General features: G+C 45.2%; 1 protein-coding gene and 1 long non-coding RNA gene across 10 annotated transcripts in view; one reads left to right on the forward strand and one right to left on the reverse strand.

Annotated features, from left to right (window-relative positions):
* Positions 1-14,167, forward strand: part of MPRIP (myosin phosphatase Rho interacting protein) — a 155,248-nt gene that overhangs the window by 15,805 nt on the left and 125,276 nt on the right. The window lies entirely within an intron of this gene.
* Positions 111-13,686, reverse strand: LOC118153652 (uncharacterized). 2 transcript variants are annotated; one of them, XR_008481414.2, is made up of 4 exons: positions 13,620-13,686; positions 13,334-13,542; positions 5,057-5,321; positions 111-4,348 (listed from the first exon to the last, which is right to left on the reverse strand). It is a non-coding gene; the product is annotated as an uncharacterized LOC118153652 (long non-coding RNA). The 2 variants fall into 2 exon arrangements; XR_008481413.2 differs by having other exon boundaries at positions 5,057-5,325.

The raw sequence follows: 14,167 nt of genomic DNA on the forward strand, positions 1-14,167 counted from the left end.
ACTCTGAGTAGAAACCAGGAGATAGACTTAAAGGCATGTTTGTGTTTAGGCCCATGGCAACTGAGAAGTACAGGGCTGCTGCCTGAGCAGAGGTGCAGAAACATGGGGACATGCTAGGGGAATGGGTGGCTAGGTCAGCAGTTCTCAAACTTTTGGGGTTTCGGACCTTTTATGCTCTTGATTATTGAGGCCCTGAGAAGGCTTTAGTTTATGTGGGTTATGTTCATCGGTATTTCTTTTATTAGAAGTTAAAACTGAAAAATTTAAAACTATTCATGAAGTCACTTTAAAGTAACAAGCCTATTATGTAGTCACGTAAGTAACATATATTCTGAAAAATAACTTTTCTAAAACAAAAAATTGCTAAATAGCCCTGTGTTTTCACTTCTTTGCAGAGCTCTGTACTGTCTGTCATCATGAAAGACAGCTGGGTTCCTAGAGCTTCTGCAGTCTACAGCCATAGCATGTCCTGTAGCCTTTGGGCAGCTGTACTGTACTCTCGTGAAAGAGTGAGAGAAGGGGCAAAGGATGTCTTAGTATTTTTACGAAAACGGTTTTGATGGCCAGGCACAGTGGCTCACGCCTGTAATCCTAGCACTTTGGGAGGCCAAGGTGGGCGGATCACAAGGTCAGGAGTTCGAGCCCAGCCTGAACAGAGTGGTAAAACCCTGTCTCTACTAAAAATACAAAAGTTAGCTGGGCATGGCAGTGTGCGCCTGTAGTCCCAGCTACTCAGGAGGTTGAGGCAGGAGAATTGCTTGAACCCGGCAGGTGGAGGTTTCATTGAGCTGAGGTCATGCCATTGCACTCCATCTTGGGTGACAGAGTCAGACACCATCTCAAAAGAAAAAGGTTTTGACTCAGGGACCCTAAAAAGGGCCTCAGGGACTCCCACCCTTGTGGACCACTGGTCAAGCTTAAGTTGGGCCATTGGCTGGAGGAGCATGCTGGCCCCGATAGGAGGGGCGTTGCAGTCCACTGTTGTAGGCTGCGCTGCTGCCTCGGGGCCTGCTTGGCTGTGGCTGTGTCAGCTTCCCACAGGTGGTGTCACCTGACTTCCAATTTCTGAAGTCTGCCCTTTGCCCACTCCCAGGGAAGTCTCCCGAATTCCTCCCCTTTGCTCCCCGGCACGGTGGTGAGTTCCTGTTCTTTTGCACCACCTTTTGTGCCTTTGTCTCCTTGTTGGTATTCTTAGAGGCTTTGCAATCTTTCATCAGTAGCCTCGAAGTGTCTGGTAAACATCAGGGGCATCCCTGACCTGCCTCCATAGAGAGCAGCAGAACGGGGGGCAGGGAGTGGCCCAGTTGGGAGGTGAGACAATTGCAGTCTGCAGGAGCTCAGGTGGGCATGGCCGTTCTGAGTTCTGGGTCCAGCAGTCCTGGTGTAATTAGCAGGATCCCTTTTCCTTGCCCAAGTACCCCAATTTGGATGATAAATTATGTTGAGTTCCTGACTGATGAGGCTCTGAAGTAGATGGCTTATTGGCCCAGCTTTTTTGGGGGTGAGTAGAAGTGGTAGCCTGTGCCCAGTCTTGATGTCTTGGCACAGGTAAGGAAGAGTCTTTCTGGAGAACAGTCTGCAAGCTTCGCCAGCTTCTTGAACTCCTGCACAGTTGGCCAGGCTGGGTGTGTGCTGTGGAAGAGTGGTCTGTGGCTGCCTCATCTGGAAGTAAAGGCTGTAGGGCTCTTCCTTCCATGTGTGCCTCATGGGCGATGTGCTTGGGGGCCGCACTGGGTCCCTCAGCCCCTACATGCAGCCTCCCGGGGCCGTGGCCCCAGCTGCATGGATGTGGGGCAGAACTGAGTGCTGTGCTGGTGAGGACCAGACCCCCACTCCTGGGAGAACGTCTTACTTGGGAATATACCATTCACCTGTGTCATCCTTTACCTTCTGGAGTGGCCTGCTAACTTGTGGAGGAGTGTCCCATGGGCCAGGGCCAGGGCCAGATGTGGAGCCAGGGTGGCCTTGGCTCCCGTTCAGCTTCCATCGCTTCCTAGCTCTGTGGCCTCGGATAGACCTTGAGTCTCTGTGTGCCTCAGTTTCCTCAGGTATAAAATGGAGTTCATAAGGGCTCATAATGCCCTAAACCCTGGGGTCAGCTCCAATGCCAGCAGGGAGGGGTGCAGACCTACCCTTGGGGTCCCATAGCTGGGGTGTGTGTCCTCCCCACAGGATGCTTTCCTGCCAGCTGGTGAGCTGGTGTTCTTCGGAGGCTGGGCTGCCTCCCTGGACATGGCTCTGGGTCCTGATGATGTTGAAACACTTTCAGAGGCCATAGCTCCATCTTTAACACCTGCACAGTGGCTGGCTGCTCCCGGAAGCCTGGGCTGGGAGATGATGATGATTGCATTGAGGAACGTAGTTTGGGTTTAGAACTGTGTGGTTGTACAGCAACAGAACAGTATTTTCCAGGGCTCAAGGCCCCATGGACAGCTCTTAGGAGTTCTAGCACAGTTTAGTCAACACAGGACAAGCCTGTGGCCTCTTGAGGGGTATGCAGTGGTGACCAGTGCTCGTCGGCCCTTGCAGGCTTGTTCTGAAAGAGAAGTCCCCATTCGGAGCATGGTCAGAGGTGTGTGCTGACCCCACTGTGGTGAGGCAGGTGGTCACAGCTCTGCCAAGAAGCTTCCCTCCCCAGATGCTTGGATTTAGCACCCCTGCTTTTCTCATAGTCCACCTGGGTGGCCACAGGACACACAAAGTCTTGGCAGGGGTGAGGCTTGAGACTGGATTTTAATGTGCCCTCATCCCTCACTGTCTTATTGACTTACATTGGAATGTCCCAGAAAAGAGAGGCAACCTTGAAGTCTTCCATGATTTACAAGCTTAGAAAGAGGGCCAGAGGGCTGCTACCCCGGTATCCTTCCTCTTTCAAATTTAAATGCAGAAAACATTAAACAGCCTGTTTGCTGTGAGTGTGGAAGTGTTTTCTTTTGGGAATAAGAAAAGGGCAAGAATCAACCTGAAAACTACAGAGACTGTATTAGCCATAGTTTGCACACATTCTGCTTACAGGTGTAGGCCCGTCTTCAGTACTGTGTGGAACTTTTCCTCTTGAAGAATTTTCCTGGGGATGAACACTCTGCTTGGAGTCTAGGGTGGAGCCTGCCGTGAGGAAGCCAGTGTGGGATTTGGGTCCTTGGCCTACCCTCAGAAGTAGAAACCCTGTAGCACTTGAACTGTACAACTGTTCTGGGCTCCCACTGGCTGCTTCCACTGTGAAGCACTCCTGTGAGCACTGGTTTGGTTTGTGTACCGGGGTAGGTGCTGGGTATATGTTCCTGACCTTGAGGCATTTTTGATTGTGCAGTTACCCAAGGTATGCTTGTGTCTGACATGATCTTCTTTTTTTTTTTAATAAAAAATGATATGGACGGAATAGATGTATTTTTCCATTGTAGATGATAAAACTGAGAATCACAGAGATAGTGCCTTGCCCTGGGCCACTAGGTGGTAGAGCCAGGACTTGAATTGGCCTTCTTGTTCCCAGGCCAGTTTGCATTAAATACCTGGAGCTGTGAGGTCCGGTTTGTGGAGAGTGAAGTATAGGGGTTCCCTAACTGCACCTACTTCTCCCAGGAATGACCAAGACCCCCCCATTGAAGCCTCTCTGCTAGGGTTATATCAGAAGTCCTGTATGCTCCGTCAGACAGGCATCTTTCCCTCCCCTGAAAAATAACTGATAAGTGCTGTGTAGTGGCATTTCTATTACAAAAATGGTCAAATCAAGCAAAAGCCTCCCAACCTGCTGCTGATCCCTGCAGTCCATGCAATAGCTGTTTTCTCATTAACTCTCAATCCTTATCCATCCTTACATGTGTTACAAACAGAACCGACCATGAGCCCCTTGGGAGACCTGTGTACTTCATGTTTTTATCTGTGGGGCCTTGAGTGGTGCCAGCTTCAGGGCAGCTGCTGGAGAAATTCTATTGCACACCTTCAGGGGTTGCTGGTCACCAGCAAACAGAGCAACAGAGCCATGAGGGCCTGTGCAGGACATGCTGGCTGCATTCGATGGTGTGAGTGGTACCCTGGAGGGCTTCTTGAATCCTCATCCTCACTGGTTATTAAGTGGTAGCATGTTAGGAAGTGGATGTATCATCAGTCTCAAAACTGTTTCTCTGTTGGGCATTGAGCTTTTCCCATGTCGGGAATGGGACTATTTGCTTCTCTCTGTGTGAGTTCTTCAGGCCCAGGCTTTGGATGTGGGTTCACTGTACCAGGAGCACGGAAGCACTGTGGCTCTTGCGTGTGGCCATGTGCTGCTGTCTGAGTGCCAGCCTTGCCCACGCCCTGCTTCTTGTCCTTGGTGGCATAGTGCACACAGTGGTATAACTGGAGACTTTGACTCAAGAGAAAGGAGAAATACAAGTTAGATTCAGCCATGTGAGGGTGCAGCCCTGGCTCATGTCTACTTGCTTCTCAGAGTGCTGATCGTCCCTCACTGCTGGATACTGACCAGTATCATCGTAGTGACCTGGGAGCTCTGGGTGTGGGAGGCAGAGGTGCAGTCTGGCTCCCCCAAGTCTTGGCTGGGAGGGCAAGCACCTTCCAGCAGCACTCAGAGCTGTTAGGGTGCAGTTACCTTTTCAGCTGGATGTGAGCACTAATAAGTGTACCCGTTGACTCATTCACGTGTTTTACTTATTTGGTCATTGGAGCCCAGCTTTGTATTCGGTGCTTTGCTGGATGAGGCAGGATGTTGTCCCCAGCGATTAGATGTGGTATTGTGAGAGAAAACGGACACATTTGGCCTGGGGCCAATTAGCGTTTTTGAAGAAGGTGTGGGATTTTGAGGGGGCTGTGTGTGGGACAGTGAGTCACCTTATTCCATGGAATAGAAGATGTTTGTGTATGACGGGTGAGGGGCATGGGACCTAGTGGGGTGGCAGGATGTGATGAGATAAGAAGGGGGAGACCCACCTGTCTACATTGACTGTTTGAGGGCTGCCCTCTTCAGTGCCAGATTGTGCAATGTGTCTGACCACCTTTCTTCCCGCCCACTGCTGTCTAAGAGCAGTTGAGTCCAAGCAGACAGGAAACCTGAGCTAACCACCTGTTAGAGATCCTGTCACCAACTGTTCCTCCTCTTGGAGCCACAGACAGGTCACATGGAATGAGAGCCAAGTATGTCATGTGGGCTGGTTGTTATGGGATGGCTTTGTCCAGAGGACATCTGGGAAGTGTCAACATTGGCAGCTTGATAACACCCAGAAGAGCAGGTTGGGATGTTTCTTCGTCCTTTGCCCCTGGCCATCCACTTGGGGCAGTTGGACAACTCAGTTGAGACAGTTGGGCTCTTCCTGACATGCATCGCAGATCTGGCTGGGGAGGGTGGTGAAGGGAAAGGGCAGAAGAACTCCTGAGAGAAGGAATGTGCATGGCCTCCAGTGAAGCATCTGGAGAAGCCAGCAGAGCATACATGGTGCAGCTAAAGGCCATGGCAGGCCGGTGCCCTGGAGGAGGCCTATGGCCATCCAACATAGATCCCTGAGGACTGACTACAGAGGCCACAGTGGCTGGGTTTTGTGTTTCCTTTTTTACTAAACTTCTTATGTTGCAATAATTGCGTTTCCCCTGTGGTTGTAGGAAGTAACAAAAATCCCATGTACCCCTTTGCCCGGGTCTTCCAATGGTGACCTGCAACACTGTGGTACGGCACCACATCTGGGATACTGGCTACAGTGCACAGAGTACCCAGCGTCTCCATCGCCTTCTCCCTCCCACATCACCCCAGCCCCAGCCACCCAGGAATCCTCCATTTCCATAAATTGGACATTCCAAGAATGTTAGGTGAAGAGAATCATACAACCTAGAACCTTTGAGATTGGCTTTTTTCATTCAGAATTCTCTGGTGATTCATTCAAGTTGTTGCTTGGATCAGTAGTTGTCTCCTTTTTATTGTTGACTTGCATTCCATGATACCAGGGACACCTAGGTTGTTTCCAATTTTGGGCTATTATGAACAAAGCTGCTATAACCATTCACATGCAGTTTTTGTGTGAGTGCATTCTCTGAAATAAATATCCAGGAGTGCAGTTCCTAGGTTGTATGGTAGTTGCATGTTTAGGTTTTTAAGAAACTGCCAAACTGATTCCCACCAGCAATGTATGAGTGATATGAGTGGTGTACTTACTTTGTGACCGTGCCAGCATTTGGTATTGTCACCATTTGTTTTTTTAGCCGTTCTGATAGGAGCATAGTAACATCTCATGTGATTTTCATTTGCATTTCCCCTATAGCTTTTGGTGTTGAACACCTTTTTATGCTATTTATCTTCTGTGGAAAGTCTTCTCCTGTCTCCTGCCCATATTCTAATTGGATTGTTTTGTGTTTTTACAGTTGAGTTTTGAGGGTCTTTATATAGTCTAAATACCAGTATGCAGTCTAGATACTAGTTCTTTGTCAGATACCTCGTTTGCAAAATATTTTATCCTACTTGGTGGCTTATCTTTTCATCTTCTTAGCAGGACTTTGTACAGAGCAAAAGTTGTTAATGAAGTCCAATTTATCAATTTAAATTTGTTCCATTTTGTGTCATTTTTTTTGTATAACGTTACTTTTTGTATCAGCTTGAGGCATTTTTTGTTTTTTTTGCCTATGGACAAACAGTAACTCTAGCACCTTTTGTTGAAAGGCTGTCTTTCCTCCATCGAATTCCTTCTGCACTTTTGTCAAAATTGGGCATATTTGTGTTGGTTTATCGCTAGCTTCTCCGTTGATCCATGTGTGAGTTTCCACTAATACCACACAGTCTTCGTTACTGTGGCTATATAATAAGTCTTGTAATTTAGTAAATAGATTATATCCCTTCATTCCTTTTTAATTAAAAATATTCTAGTTCATTTGCCTTTCCTTGTAAATTTTAGAATAATCTTATCCATATCTATAAAAAATCTTGCTGGGATTTTGATAGGAATTGTGTTAAACTGAGTATCAGTTGGGTGAGAATTGACATCTTAGAATCTTCCAGTGCATGAACACATTATGTCTCTCCATTTAGCTCTTCTTTGATTTCCCTCATCAGTGTTGTGTAGTGTGCAGCAGTTCCTATACATGTTATGTGGTATTTCTTTCTTTCTTTTTAGCAATTGTAAGTGGCATTGTATTTTAATTTCAGTGTCCATGTGTCCATTGCTAGCATGTAGAAATACAATTGGTCTTTGTATGCTGATTGTATCCTGCAACTTTGTTGAACTCATTAGTTCTAGGAGATTTTTGTAGATTCTGGGATTTTCTACACAGACAACTATGTCCTCTGTAAAGATTTTATTTCTTCCATTTTGATCTCTGTGCCTTTTATTTCCTTTTCCGGCCTTACCGCACTGGCTAGAAATTCCAGCACTATGTTGAATAAGAATTCTGAGATGGACATCATTGCCTAGTTCCTGATCTTAGAGGGAAAGCATTCAGCGTTTCTCCATTATTATAATATTAGCTGGAGGTTTCTTTAGAGATACTCTTCGAAGTTGAGTAGGTTCCCCTCTATTCCTGCTTTTCTGAGAGGTTTTTAAAATAATTATGAATGGGCGTTGGGTTTTGTCAGATGCCTTTTTTGCATCAATCGATAGGACCATGTGGCTTTTCTTCTGTAGAGCATGAATTTGGCGGATGACATTGGTTGATTTTTGAATATTAAGCCAGCATCCCTGGAATAAAGTTCCCTTGGTCATGGTGTATAATTCTGTATATATATTGCTGAATTCTATTTGCTAACATTTTGTTGGTTTTCGCATGTGCAGCAGTCCCCCTTTATCTGCAGGAGATACATTCCAACATCCCCAGTGGATTCCTCAAACCACGGATAGTACCAAACCTACTGAACCTGATTGTTCTCAGTCGGAACACATTTCTGATTGGAAACAACCTATGTATTTTCTCGTATCAAACCCACAAATGCTTTTTTATCTTTTTTTTTTTTTTTTTTGAGTCAGGGTCTTGCCCTGCTGCCCAGGCTGGAGTATAGAGGTACTAGCATAGCTTACTGCAACCTCGAATTCTTGGACTCAAGTGATCCTCCTGCCTCAGCCTCCCAAGTAGCAGGTCCTATGCCAGGTCTTGCCACCACACCTAGCTATGAGTAATTTTTTTTTTTTTTTTTTTTTTTTGTAGAAACAGGGTCTTGTAATTCCCAGGCTGGTCTCAAACTCCTGGCTTCATGTCATCCTTCTGCTTCAGACTCCCAGAGTGCTGGGGTTACAGGTGTGAACCACCACACCCAGCCACAAATACTTTTTCTATCTTAACTAAGCACTTTATCATGCACTAGGGCTGTAACATTTGCAGTTTGAGGTGTGACAGCAAAACTAGCATGAATTTCTTTTTCTTTCTCACAATTTCACAGATAGAAGATTTATTCTTACTATAGATCTTAGCAACCTCAGCATATGATTTTTTTTTCCTGTCGCCAGGCTGGAATACAGTGGCACAATCTTGGCTCACTGCAGCCTCCGCCTCCCTGGTTCAAGTCATTCTCCTGCCTCAGCGTCTTGAGTAGCTGGGACTACAGGGGCATGCTACCATGCCCAGCTAATTTTTGTATTTTTATTAGATATGCAGTTTCACCATGTTGACCAGGATGGTCTCGACCTCTTGACCTCATGATCCACCCGCCTCCGCCTCTCAAAGTACTGAGATTACAGATGTGAGCCACCGTGCCCAGACAATTTTTTTTCCCCCTCAAATTGAAAACTTTCACTGTTTCACTTGAAGGGAGCACTTTATGGCTTCTTTGGCATATTCAGATTGCTGTCATCACTACTCTTGTGCTTTGGTGCCATTATGAAGTAAAACAAATGTTATTTGAACACAAGCACTGCAACACCACCACAGTCAATCTGATAATTGACGGCTGCTAAGTTACTAAGGGGCAGACAGAGTATACAGCTGGATTCGCTGGACAAAGGGGAGAGGATCCACATCCCAGCTGGGATGGAGCAGGACAATGCAAGATTTCATCACACTACTCAGAATGGCATGCAGTTTAAAACTTGTAAATTATTTCAGGAATTTTCCATTTAATATTTTCAGGCTGCGGTTTACCGTGGGTAAGTGAAACTATGGAACCATAGATGAGGGAGGGGGAACTACTGTTTATTAATGAGGGATATTAGCCCATATTTCTTTTTTTCCTTTTTAAAAAATGTTTGGGCTTTGTCATATAGTTTGTCTGGTTTTGGTGTCAGGGTAATAATAGTTTCATAAAATGAATTCCAAGGTGTTTCTTCTGGTTTTTTAGAAAAAATGATATAGAATTAGTGTCAATTCTTTAAACACTTGTAGAAATCTCCAGTAAAACCATCTGGGCTTGGAGGTTTCTTTTTTGTGAGTTATAGAATTACATATTCAATTTCCTTAATAGTTATAGGATCATTTAAATTATCTGTTTTTTAGTGAAGTAAGTCAGTTTCCTATATGTTGTCAAATTAATGTTTGTGGAATTGTATTAGTATTCCTCATTATCCTTTTGAAGTCTGCAGAATCTGTAATGCTATCCCTGTTTTATTTCTGATATTACTTTGTGCCATGATGTCTTTATTCTCTTTGTTGGTCTTGTCAGAAGTTTGTAAAAAAAAAATTTTTTTTTTTTGAGATGGAGTTTCACTCTTCTTGCTCAGGCTGGAGTGCAGTGGTGTGATCTTGCTTCATCTCATCTCACCACAACCTCCGCCTCATGCGTTCAAGCGATTCTCCTGCCTCAGGTTCCCAAGCAGATGGGATTACAGGCATGCCACCACGCCCGCCTAATTTTGTATTTTTAGTAGAGACAGGGTTTCTCCATATTGGTCAGGCTGGTGTCAAATTCCCCACCTCAGGTGATCCGCCCGCTTCGGCCTCCCAAAGTGCTGGGATTACAGGCATGAGCCACCATGCCTGGCTGAAGTTCGTCAGTTTTATCAGTCTGTTCAAAGAACTAGCTCTTTGTTTCATTGATTTTGTTTTTGTTCTAATTTCATTGGTTTCTACTTTTATCTTTCCTTTCTTTTTTTTTTTTTTGAGACAAAGTCTTGCTGTGTCGCCCAGGCTGGAGTGCAGTGGCGTGATCTCGGCTCACTGCAGCATCTGCCTCCTGAGTTCAGGTGATTTTCCTGCCTCAGCCTCCCAAGTAGCTGGGACTATAGGTGCACGCCACCAGGCCCAGCTAATTTTTGTATTTTTAGTACAGAGGGGTTTTCACTGTGTTGGCCAGGCTGGTCTCGAACTCCTAACCTCCTGATCCACCTGCCTCAGCCTCCCAAAATGCTGGGATTACAGGCATGAGCCACCATGCCCAGCCCGATTTCTACTTTTATCTTTATTATTTCCTTTTTCTTGCTTTTAATACATTTTGTACTTCTTTTTCTAGATTCTTTAGGTAGAAGCTTAGATTATTGATTTCAGACCTTTCCTTTTTTCTAATGTGAGCATTTTAGTCACGTTTGGTTCCCTCATAGGACTGCATTAGTTGTGTTATTGAGATGGGTGTTGAAGTCTACAACAATATTTGTGGATTTATTTATTTTTTCTGTCAGTCATATTAGTTTTAGCTTCACATTATTTTGCAGCTCTGATGTTTAAATGTGCATGCACATTTAGGCTCACTATGTCTTAGTGAATTGACCCTTTCATCATTATATAATATTCCTCTTGGGGTCTGGTCATTTTCTTTGTGTTGAAATATAAATTATCTGATAATACAACAACTCTGCTCTCCTTCGATTAATATTTACAGGATGTATCATTTTTAGCCTTTTCAACCTGCCTCTGATCATTATATTCACAGTGAATCTTTTATAGACAGTGTACAGTTGAATCATTTTAGGAATCTACCAATCTCTTTTAACTGGTGTATTTAGATCATAATTATTTTTGTTTTTTGTTTGCATCTCTGGTTGTTATTTCTGTTTTTTTTTTTCTGCTTCCTTTGTTGTACTTGAACATTTCTTTAGAATTGTATTTTGATTTACATGTCAAAATACAAATAGTTTTTAAGTATATCTCTTTGTGTAGATTTTTTGGTGGTTATAATGAGACGTTCTATAGACATAACTTGTCATAGTCTCTTGGTGGTGTCATTTTACCAGTTTGAGAGCACCGATCTGTACACCCCTTTACCTTTCCTTTGATAATTGTCTTAAGTGTTTCCTTTACATACATTTAGAACCACATTACACAATTTTTGCTTCAGTCATGAAACATAATTTAAAAACTCAAGAGAAGGAAAGCCTAATTATTTACCTTTTTAAATGTTTTTAAATACTGTGTTCTTGCTTCTTTTCAGATGTTCCAAGATTCCTTTTTCTATGATTTTGTTTAGAGAACTTCTTTTGATCATTTTGGTAGGAGTAAGTCTGCTAAGAAATTCTCTTAGTTTTCCTTCATATGAGAAGGTCTGGATTTCCCTTTCATTCCTGAAAGATATTTTTACTGGTTATAGGATTCTAGGTTGACAGTTGTTTCCTTTCAGCAGCTGAAAAGTGGTGTGCCACTTCCTTCTGGTCTCCGTGGTTTCTGATAAGAAATGTGTAGTGATTCTGCTTGGTTTTCTCAAATCTGTCAGGTCTTAATTTTCTCTGACTGCTTTTGAGATTTTTTTCTTTGTCTTTGTCTTTCTTTGCCTTTTAGATTTCTCTTTAGTTATTATATGTCTTGGTCTGAATTTCTTTGGGTTTATCCTTTGTTGGTCACTAAACTTACTGAATGTGTAGGTTGCCAAATTTGGGAGGTTTCTAAGCATTCTTTGAGCCCTTTTTCTGCTTCTCCTCCCTCTCCTGCAGAGACTCTGATGACGTGAATGTTAGACTATTTATTACAGTTCCACAGGTCCCTTTTATTTATTCATTTTATCCTGTGTGTTTTTTTCTCTGTTGTCAGATGGGATGATTTCTGTTAGTCTGTCTTCCAGTTCACTGGTTCTTTCCTTGGCCCCCATCCTTCTGCTCTTGAGCCCACCCAGGAGCTTTTAATTCAGTTACTGTATTTTAAATTAAATGTTGGATAATTCTAGCATGGTTGTGTCTTGGTGTTGGCATTTCTTGGTTGTCTTTGTTCATTCAGTTTGTGACCTTCCTGGTTATTGTATAATGATGATTTTTGGTGGAAACCCAGGTGTTTTGTATTCTATTGGGTCACTCTAGGTCTCATTTGAACCTTCTCTTTCAGTTGACTTTTCTGACAATGTTTCCATGTGGGAAGGGGGTCACCATGACCACCTAGTTACTCAGGGGGAGACAGAAGTCCACCCCTCCGCCTCCACTGATGCCTAAACTGGAGAGGCTCCTCGTCATGGGTTCCCTTCCCACTGGGCCACAGTAAAAACCCTGACCCTCCACTTGGCACCCTCTGACACACTCTAGCACAGAGAGGGAAGGGTCCTCATTGCTGCTGGTGGGATGTATGGCCCTTGTGTCTTCTGACACCACCCTGGCCGGGGTGTGGGACACTTCACAAGGATGGAAATCCAGCTTTTGCTCACTTGGTGGCAGGGTGAGGGGAAGGCTGGGGTGCAGGCTTTCCTGTGGCTTTTGGCTAGAGTAGGGCAGTTCTTGTTTAAGAGTTTTCTGTCTTGTTTGTCTGCTCTTTTCTGGTTCGTCAACTATGGATAGTAGCTTTTGATTGATTTTTTTTCTTGTTGTGTGCCCATTGGCATTTTCAGGTTACCAGTTTCTCCAGTACCCACTCTGCGATACTGAGATAAAAAAAAAAAAAGCCTTCCTCAGGTCTTGGTTCCCTGGCCCACCTACCTTCTTTTCTCCACCTTTCAGAGTCTTCTCATGTTTGTCTTGCACATGATGGTCCCAAATTTTTAGTTGTACTTAGCAGGAGGAATAGGGAAATCTATATCTACCCCATCGTTCAGGAAGCAGAAGTTTCACAGTACTGTTTTTGAAATAGTGTCAAGTTGAAGGCACACCCAGACCACTAGCAGCCTCTTCCTAGAGGCCAACCAGAAATGCAGTCTCTGGCTTGTATGGATCACAAGGGAAGGCCAAGTTCAATTGGAGAGGAGGTAGCTCCGGGGAGCCTCTCATGTGGTCACGTTTATACTTGGTCTGGAGGCATATACATCCTCTGGGAGGACCTGCATAGGAAAGGTGCCCCGTGTGCAGGGCTACTTGAAACAGGACTCAGGCCCCATTTTTTGTGTCCTTACAGCCCAGCTTGGATCCCCCATGTCAATAATGGATACATGCTTCTCATGCCTCCCTCCAAAATGCCCAGCAGCTCAACCAAAAAGCAGCAAAGCTAAGCCTACCCATGCAGTGTTTCCAAAGCACACTCCCTGATTCCTTGTGGGCTTTCTGTTTTAGTGTCCCAGTTTCCGATTATTATAGGTCACTCTGGAAGAGAATACCTTAGGGCCTTTTAGAGGCGCTGCTCCAGAAGCAGGTGGGCATGCATGGGAGCCTCTGCCTGTGGGCACTTCTGGACTCACAGACACTGGTCTGCTGTTCGGGGGAGGATGCAGCATTTTTAGATAGGCTGAGATGTAGAGAAGTGGCAGTCTTCCTGGGAGGCCTTTCCCATGCCTGGGGGATGAGGACAGGTTGTCTGAGTCAGGACCTAGGTTATGTAAGGAGAAGGAAGCTCAGAGCGGGCACCAAGCACCCACTGCTGGCCTAGAACGGCGGGGTACTCACCTTCACTCGCTCTGCACACCCGCCTCAGGATCAAGGACACAGCTAGGGCCGGGCTAACCCCATCCCTGCCTTCCTGGAGTGAAGGTTCTGGGGTGGGGGTGGGGGACTGTCATGTCATAGTAATGTAATTGCATAATGAAACCATAGGTAGAAATTAGTTCTGTGATGTACAGTGACAGTAATGGCAGAAGTGAGTAGTTAGAGACTGACAGGGGAAGATCAGAACTGACCCTTGAGGAAGGGGCGTTTTAGGGAAGCCCTGAGGGATGGCAGAGAGGGCCAGGTTTTGGGGAGCTGAGGAGGCTGGAGGCAGCTGCACAGGCCGTATGGCTAGCTGTGAGAGGGAAGAGTGGCAGTGCCGTAGCCCGCCAGGTTCTGGTCCCTGGCTCCCTGGGCTTGGGGAGTAAGTTCTCAATAATTACAGATTGCTCCTCGTGGCTCCATGGTACCATCATTCCTGCCTTTGCACCTGTGCGTCAGCTGTGCCCCTGCCCAGAGAGCCCTCTCGACCCCAGGCCTCTCCTGTGTGTGTGGTCCTTCCCTTGTTT

The sequence above is a fragment of the Callithrix jacchus genome, chromosome 5, assembly GCF_049354715.1.
Source record: "Callithrix jacchus isolate 240 chromosome 5, calJac240_pri, whole genome shotgun sequence".
In the NCBI taxonomy this organism is placed as follows: Eukaryota; Metazoa; Chordata; class Mammalia; order Primates; family Cebidae; genus Callithrix; species Callithrix jacchus.